Here is a 6,365-nt window from a genome sequence, read left to right on the forward strand (position 1 = left end):
CTTACTGTGGTGAGAAATTTCAAATTTGGATTAATCAGTCCATAAGACCTGTTTCCACCGATTTTCAGTCTAGTTCTTGTCTAATTTGGCATCCTTCAGCCTTTTCACCCTGTTTCCCTTCCTTAAGAATGGCTTCTTGATCTGTCCACTCAGACCTTTTCTGACAAGGCTTCAGTGAACAGTAGATGGATCAGCTGAAGGCCCAGATACATCTCTCAGGTATCTGAGTATCTAAATATCTGAAGGTCTTTGCTGACTTTCAGATGCTGTTCATCTGCTGTAGACAGTCTTTAAGTTTATTATTTTTAGCTCTGCCTTTTCTTTTATCTTTTATTTATAAAGATACAGTTTAAAGTTGCTCCATTGCTAAGTCTGTTATGTATATTTAAACACTAGTTTGTCTCAATTTAGGTGACTTTTTATCCTTGAATGCTTCATAGGTGGTAGTTGGCTTAACAAAATGGTCAGGTATAAGTACCGGACTGAAAATGATTTATTTTTTATTTTTTTTTATTTTTTTTTTAAAAAGCTAATGTCCAAAGAGGGGGGGAAAAACCTTTCACTTTCAGATCATTTGGAGAACCTTTGCTCAGAACCACTTTAAAACCACAAAAAAGTCTGTAAAGAAAGCGGATGTGGCTCAAGACTTCTGCACAGTACTGTATGTGGTGTCTTCTGGAAAGCTGCTTCTCTAATGAAGGACTGGAACACATTTACAGCAACAAGAAACAACACCACCATAACAACAAGTCATGAACTAAGAAACTCAAACGGGGCATTCTTTTAAATTTTCTTACACTTACAAAGTGCTTTAAAAAAAAAAAAATCTAAACTACCTTAAGATGTCGTCCAGGTCCTCCCCCAGGGCCTCCACTTTAATCAGCAAACTGTGATAAGAGAGACTGGCTTTACAACACTGCATCGTTTATTTGGGATTTGAGTTGATTTATGGAATTTTGAATGCAATCAATGCTTTTCTGCGGCCCAGCGTTAGCATTGATGTCCACTAGATGGCCCCCTCCACCGACAGAAGGAAGGTTGCTGCTGGGACTCACTTCTGATCCAACCACAGATATATGCAACAAACTTACTGCAGTGTAACCGGAAGATCAGTCGATTTTAGTGTGCGGGTTATATCAGATGAAAGATGAACCGGCTGGGCAAAAATCCAAAAAAGGACGCACGTGGACGGTTTCTCTTGATATAATCACATCAATCCAGTAGGTGGCAGCCTATTCAAGCTAATATAATCAGATTAAAGGAACCCAAATTTAGACGGATCTCCTCAGTGCCAGAAATGCTGTACAAGTAGTGGACTTGATCCAGGGGTAGGCTGAGCTCTCTGGTTTTTTTGTTTGTTTGTTTGGTTGGTTGGTTTTTAACTTGCTGGTTAATGTAACAAACAAACAAAAAACAAAACAAAACATGGCGTCTATGAGGGGATAAAGCTGGTTTTTTTAACCGTTTTGGAGCCCTCATGCTTTCATCATCTGATCAGGTTCTCAGCTGTAGGCAGCTCTTTATCAGAGAGACTTGATGCTGTTTGCGGAGGGAAATCCGCGTCTTGTGGGCATACTGCAACGCCGTGACGCAACTCGCACTCTCCTGCTGCATCACTATAAAATATGAATCACCAGTGTGCCGACGATCGGGTCCTGATTTGGGTGTAAATATCATGTAAATGGTGAGGAAGGAGGGGGGTGTGGCGCAAAGTATCGGCCATTCACTAAAATCAGTACAAGCCCGGAGCTGGTGCACTCGTGCACAGGGAGCCAGGTTTGATCGCTGTGGCGCTGTCTGTGTGCTCGGACTCCGGCTGGGTTCTCAGGCCAGCCAGCCTTCGGCAGCCATCCCCGCCGTGCCCCGTCCCTCCGCAGGCTCCGGGCTGCAGATAAAAGCGCTCCACGCAGGGACTCGCATCGCGTTACGCAGCTTCAAAGCCTGGATGCAGGGCGAGCCAGTGGCCTGGGGATGATGATGCGATGCCCACGGTGTGATTAAAGGTGCGTTTGGGGTTTGTCTTCTTGTCACTTCGCTCTCGGTATCACCTGTTCGGCCCATGGATGCGTTACAGTCAGACATAAACCAGCGCAGAGCTGAAGCCGAGACGTGCGGAGGACAAAGGGACGGATGGAGCTGTAGGTGCCGTACCTTATAAATATTCCTGGTATGTTAAAGGAGGAAAAAAAATGTTGATTTCTTTATAGAGCAGCCACACTTTCTACAGCTCTCAGGATGCTTCAGTTTTATCAGAGCACACTGAGAACTGTGGCGATGTCTCAGTGGTTGGACCATGTTGTAAGTCGCAGCTAGTAGATGAGACGGGTTTATAGGAAGTGGCTGTGTCTGCTGGCAGGTGACAGATGCATCAGCTGAGGCTCGTTATCCATGAAGCCTGCTGTGAGCTGCACAGGTCTGCATGGGTAGCTTCTCTCACTCTGGGCTCTGCTTTTAGATCAGGCCACAGCATCAGATCCACACACAGCAGTAGATCTCTCGTGCTTTGATCATTGTGTAACTTTAGGACAGCTTTATGTCAGGAATGGATCATAGCAGGTCTGTAATGACACTGCTTTTCTTTGTGGGGGGTGCGGTCTGTGTCCAGTGTCCACATCTGAACCAGTTCCTTATGAGCTGGAGGTTGACTTATTAAAAGTGTGTACAGTCTTCCAGGAAAGAGACCGATGAGGGACTGATGGACACATTTGAACCTGACAGTCCTTTTCCACTGTTTTCCCAGGTACGTCAGCATCGTGATCCATGGCTGTGCTGTGTGTGTCCGAGCAGATTGTGATCCGAGAGAAGATTGAATGCCTCTAAAATCTCAAGGTAAGACACCCCCTCCCTTCTTTGACCTTGTGTGTGTGTGTGTGTGTGTGTGTGTTTGTGTATATCTGTGAGTTAGTTGCGTTCAAATTGATCCATGGCCTTGAGCGCCGCTCCCTGCCTCACTTTTCTTCTCCTTAATTGTCTCCTTCATCTCGACTTCTATTACTCAGTACCAAACATCTATCTCATTAGCGTAAAAGCACATTTCCCTGTTTGAAAGCATACGTGGAATTTCACTTGTGTACATTTTATACATGCACACACTCTGTTTAGGACACAAACATCTGTGACGTGTTTTTCTGCATGACAGGGGTTAATAACTTTTCATAGGCTTAATTAGACAAATTGCTTTGGGGGTGGAAGCAAACAGGGGCAGCTGAACCATCTCAATAAGCTGTTGTTTTTTACTACAATATGAGCTAAAAACAGGTTTTCCCAGCTCTGTGAGGCCGAAGAATTGGATGCAATTGGACGGGTCTGCTGTGTTTCTATGTTTACATGTTTGCTCGCTGCAGGCCGTGAACTTTCATGGTTCAGCTGCAGTTTACCTTTAGTTTAAACTTAAAATAAATTCAGCTCCAGGCCGTCTGACAAGCTGTCTCTGAGTCAGCAGTTGACCCTGCCTGACAGGGGTCAGCGTGCGTGATGTGTTAGTCCTGTTAACACTTATGGATGTATCCTGTACTGTTCAAAAGAACAGTCGTCTGCACGTTTATTGTGTTGTTGTACTTTCTGCGTCCTGGGGAAAGAGTACGATCAGTGAGAAATAAAGAAATATGAAAACAATGGAATATGCATGCTCTATGGGAATAATAAGAGGAAGGCTATAGACAAAGCCAGTGTGGTTTACTATGTATTTATGTTACAGTACCTATGAGAAGCAGTTTGTCTATTCAGGTATAATGTCAGTGCATTCTGGCAAGTTTTGGGAAGTAAAGTTGTCTTTGTTAGCCTTAACTTCCCACTTTGACCATTTTATAGCTGGTGTCATACTAATGTGCCTTATAGCTCTTTCACTTTCATCTCCCTGTTTTGTTTACCAAGCAGGTGCAGGCTGAAAGCATATACGATAATGGGCAGTGCAACTCTAACAAACGTTCCTGATGACGGTGTAAGAGACTCACAGGCATTAATTTGGTTTTAACTGCTTTTGATTGGCTGCTAGACTAAAAACATTCTTCATATAGCTTTGATCAGAGGCCTTTATGTTGTAGCATTTATTGATATTTTAGACCGTGGTGTGTTGTTAACTTTGTGGCAGCAGTTACTTTAATGACGAGAGAGGTTGTGTCCTACATGTTGTATTGTGATGGGGAAGCATTTATGCAGACCGTAAGGCTACAGTTATGGTTATTTTAAATACGATCTTTGAAATTAAGATTTTGCTAAAAATAAAATATGCATTCAATTTTGTTAGGTACACCATGCTACTACAAGGCTGAACCCTGTTTTGTCTTCTGACCTGGCATCATTCATCATGATGTAGATTCAAAAAGGTGCTGGAAACGTTCCTCTGAGATATTTTGGTCCATATTGACATGATAGCGTCACACAGCTGCTGGTGAACAGGCTAGAAGCATGGCAAGAAAATATCCCCCACACCATTACACCACCACCACCTGAAGCATGGATACAAGGCGGGGTCGATCAGAGTTTTAATGTAATTATGTCAATTTGAACTTGGGGACACTCATATGGACCCTGCTACTCAAGGTAACCATATTGTTGCAGGCATTTAGTGATCTCAGAGAAAAGACTCCCATAAACTAGTATTCATTATTGGCTTCCTCTTTAATAACCTCTGTGTGTGTGCCTCCTGCAGCTTGGGCATGTAAAGTGTGTCTTCTAGAGCAAACATATGTATTTATAGCTGTTCGTTTTAACAAAATGTCTGAATTGCTCCTTCCTGACACAATCCTTTTTTAATCTTTATGTCATTGTTCCTCTTTTGTTTCACCTAATGATAAACATTTACCATATTCGGGGAAGATATTAATGTTTCACAGTGAAGATCATGTAATGTTTGCAGGGAACAACAGTAAGCTATATGAGTCTCACTCTGCAGTGTAAGCAGATGAGTGGTGGGGTTGGAAACGTCAGGTTATGTAAAAGTCATGCCTCTGCAAAGTGTTTGTATGTATAGTCATCTCTCAGCACCAACTGTTTACTGCAGTGTGAGCAATGTTTTTAGCAATATATGCAGTCAAATGGAAGTCACCGACTGACTTTTAAGGATAGATCAGGAGCAGTGACAAACTATTTCTTCGCCCTCTTTGGCACCCCACCAGGTGGTGACACCTTAGGCAACTTTCATACATGGCCTGAGCCAAAACTGTCCCCAGCACGACTTGATTGCAACCGAGTGCGATCAAATTCCTGCAGCCAGGTTCCAAAATAGTTCACAATTATTTTTCAAGTAATATTCAAATGTTAAATTTCCTCACTTCAAATCCACCTCTGTGGTTTGACGTGTGGAGAAGAAAATGCAAATTAGCAACTGATAAGTTCTACAGAAATTTGCGTTTCCTTACGAAATCTTGTGGACTAATTTAAAATTAAACTGTCATCAACTGACTGTAAAACTTTCTGTCTTCCTTCCTCTCTCTTTATTTATATAAATTACAATTTTATAAAAGCACTCAATGACAAAGCAACATACTGGGCTGCACAATGATTTACTGCAGCTGGAAAAATAATTCACTCTGGCGAAGATGCATGAATTTCTCTTTGCACTAAACAAGAGCGAGAGTAATGGATGGTGCTTTCCTCTTGTCGTAACTATCTTGACAAACAGGAAGTTCGATTTAGAGAGAAAGGAGGAAGTCTGTGTTAGTTTGATCACACAGAGAGATTTTACCACACGGAAAACACACTTGATATTGCCACACTGCGCTTGTCATGAAAGCCCTGTACATGTCCGGCCTGGAAATTGCAGTGCAGTTTTAAAGTGTAGGGTCTCATATATACACCTGGACTTTACCCGTAACTGTTAATTGTTCATGACCTGCTTGAAACATGAGTTTGTAACTTGTGTTTGTCATGGCATGTCATGAGCCAAGGACCGTCCCGGTGATGTTCCATATTTTACATACGCCATTCATTCATGGTTCAAAAACGAGGAGGCTGTAATCTGTTCCTTCATTACTGTGAACACGGGCATTGTAGTTTGCTTTGACTCAACCCCGCTTAACTTTAAATACTCACTTCACATCACCAAATGTGTATTAATCCGGGGCTGAAAATAATCCCCAACAAATACTGTCTAATGACAGTTTGCTAAAAGCACTTTGTCATTTCCGCATGAAGTTATGACATGATCGTATCTGCAGTGGTCTGGTTTTTCTTTCACGCAATCTTCGCAGAACATGGCTCAACTTATTACAGGTGGATTTTTGAGAGATTTCTCCTGTCAAGCCTGATTTTAAACTGCCTGTCACAGCACAATGTAATGGCTGAATTGTGGGTGTCCTACTTAAGAATGAGAAATGGAGCTTTTCAGCTGCTGACAACTCATGAGGGTATTGCAGGCTCTCATT

General features: G+C 42.4%; 1 protein-coding gene across 5 annotated transcripts in view; it reads left to right on the forward strand.

Moving 5' to 3' along the window:
* Nucleotides 1-1,124: 1,124 nt before the first annotated feature.
* Nucleotides 1,125-6,365, forward strand: part of LOC102307107 (testis-expressed protein 2) — a 52,914-nt gene continuing 47,673 nt past the window's right edge. Inside the window, exons 1-2 of one of the 5 annotated variants that reach the window (XM_042222207.1) lie at nt 1,125-1,220; nt 2,741-2,829. The gene's annotated coding sequence lies outside the window, so the exon portion shown is untranslated. Of the gene's footprint in view, nt 1,221-1,296; nt 2,168-2,201; nt 2,557-2,740; nt 2,830-6,365 lie in introns of those variants that run through there. The other 4 variants (XM_005925404.2, XM_014334554.2, XM_005925403.3 and 1 more) reach the window with 4 other exon arrangements.

Source organism: Haplochromis burtoni, unplaced genomic scaffold (genome assembly GCF_018398535.1).
Source record: "Haplochromis burtoni strain Fernald_Lab_line unplaced genomic scaffold, NCSU_Asbu1 Contig_81, whole genome shotgun sequence".
NCBI lineage: Eukaryota > Metazoa > Chordata > Actinopteri > Cichliformes > Cichlidae > Haplochromis > Haplochromis burtoni.